General features: G+C 46.4%; 1 pseudogene; it reads left to right on the forward strand.

Annotated features, from left to right (window-relative positions):
• The first annotated feature begins 205 nt into the window (after positions 1 to 205).
• On the forward strand, positions 206 to 655 carry LOC127188561 (uncharacterized protein C9orf85 homolog; annotated as a pseudogene).
• The last annotated feature ends 1768 nt before the right edge of the window (positions 656 to 2423 follow it).

Consider the following 2423-nt stretch of genomic DNA (forward strand, 5'->3'; position numbering starts at 1 on the left):
AAACTTAAAATTGACATTTAAAAAACTTCTAGTAAATACGCAAATTAGTGGGGATTAAACAACTCATTTCTGATGAGGAGTTCAGCAAAGAAGAAATCAAAAAGAGCAAAATTTTAAAACATCCTGAAACCCGTGGCGGGAACTTCTTTCCTCTCCCTGTAACATAAAGAAGGCTGCACGAGCTTAAGGTGCTTCTGCTTTGATGATGAGTTCCCAGAAAAGCAACATGGCTCAGTCCAGGCCTCAGAAGCACCAGAATATGTTCACTGTCAAACACAACAAGTTTGGTAATAGTGTTCAGACCAAGAAAATTAATGCAGAACTTCATGGTGGAGTATGTCAGCACTGCAACAAAGTCCTTGAATAGTGTGTAAAATACAGCAAATGCAACCACTGTCCAAGACTAAGGAACATGCTAAATGCTTACAGAAGCAGGAAAGGATGTGTACCACACAACGTGCTGTGGCTGTGAATTGAAGTTTGTGCAAAATGTGGAAAGAAAGAAGATATGGTTATTCTGCTTAATAAAAAACAAGAAACGTCATAAAATACTAAAAATCAAGGTTCTGACCATAGAAGCTGCAAAAGGAAGAAAGACAGTGATGAGGACATAGATGCTAAGGGTGACTCAGCTGGTGAGGATGGGGACACTTAGGACAGGCGGCACACAATCCGCCGCAGAGGGCTCAGCACACAGTCCGCCGCAGAGGGCTCAGCACACAGTCCGCCGCAGAGGGCTCAGCACACAGTCCGCCGCAGAGGGCTCAGCACACAGTCCGCCGCAGAGGGCTCAGCACACAGTGAGCCACAGAGGGCTCAGCACACAGTCCGCCGCAGAGGGCTCAGCACACAGTCCGCCGCAGAGGGCTCAGCACACAGTCCGCCGCAGAGGGCTCAGCACACAGTCAGCCGCAGAGGGCTCAGCACACAGTCCGCCGCAGAGGGCTCAGCACACAGTCCGCCGCAGAGGGCTCAGCACACAGTCCGCCGCAGAGGGCTCAGCACACAGTCCGCCGCAGAGGGCTCAGCACACAGTCCGCCGCAGAGGGCTCAGCACACAGTCAGCCGCAGAGGGCTCAGCACACAGTCAGCCGCAGAGGGCTCAGCAAATGCACTGACACCCTAGTGAAGGAATCAAAAGGCAGAACTGCCTCCTGAGCAGCATCAATTATGTGTAACATTTGAGTAACAGAAATTTTCAGTTTTCACAATAACACTTAGGCTGCATATTCAGAATGTGTGCAAACCCTATAGCATTTTGTAGAATCTGTGGAAACTATTTAGAAAAATATATTGTCTAGATTAGAAAAATAAACTACCCAGTGTTGAGAATTGCTGATTGTATCGGAACTATCTCATGGAAAACAAAGATATTTAGCTCAGAGCTTGACCTTAGTTATGTGACTTCCTTAGCAAAAGCCCCCTTACATATTACAAAGCAAAACTGTTGTTCTTACAAAACTGTGTTTGTTTCTCTTAGTTTCTCTCTTAACCCAGCTATCACACAAATAACTGAGACTCTTTTATATTTGTTTAATAACATGCTTCACAACACAATAACTGAGCAGTTATCAATCTATTCTTTTTCTTTATTCCGTTGTTGTTGTGGTTGTGGTTGTTATGGTTGTTGTCGTTGTTGACTTTACATTGCAATTGTAGCCCCCTCCCTGATTGCATCCTGGTCTCACTCTCCCTTTCTCATCCCCTCTCTTTCTCTCTGCTAGTTCTTAGAAAGGAAAGCCCACCTCCCCTAACATCTGACCTCAGCCTATCAAGTCTCATCTGAATTGCCTGTTTCCTCTTCCTCTGTGACCAGGCAAGGCTGCCCCGCCAGGGGGAAGTGATCAATGTGTGGGGGCCAGAGTCCATGTCAGAACTAATCCCTACTCCCCATATTATGGGACCCACAAGGAAACTGTGCTACCATAGACTACATCTAAGCAGGGGGTCTAGGTCCTCATCATGCGTGGCTCTTGGTTGGTCTCTGCAGCATCCTCCTCCTCAGCCCAGATTTTTTGGCTCCATTGGTCTCCTTGTGGAGCTCCTGGCCCCTTCAGGTCCAGGTCAGGTGAAGGTCCTTCAGGTCCTTCACCAACTCTTCCACAAGACTCCCTGTGCTCCACCTAAAGTTTGGCTGTGTGTCTCAGTATCTGCTTGGATCCCCTGCTGGGTAGAGTCTTTCACAGGATCTCTATGATAGGATCCCTTCCTGCCCCTTCTCTTCAACTGCTATGGTGTCTATTTGTCCTTCTGAGTGAGAATAAAGCCTCCTCCCTACTGTCCTCCTTGTTATTTAGTTTCTTTAGGTCTGTGTATTGTAGTGTGATTATCCTGTATTATTTGGCTAATATCTGCTTATAAGTGAGTATATACCATGTGTGTCTCTGAACCAAGGGCTAATATTCAAAATATATAAAGAATTC

Source organism: Acomys russatus, chromosome 4, assembly GCF_903995435.1.
Source record: "Acomys russatus chromosome 4, mAcoRus1.1, whole genome shotgun sequence".
Taxonomy (NCBI): domain Eukaryota; kingdom Metazoa; phylum Chordata; class Mammalia; order Rodentia; family Muridae; genus Acomys; species Acomys russatus.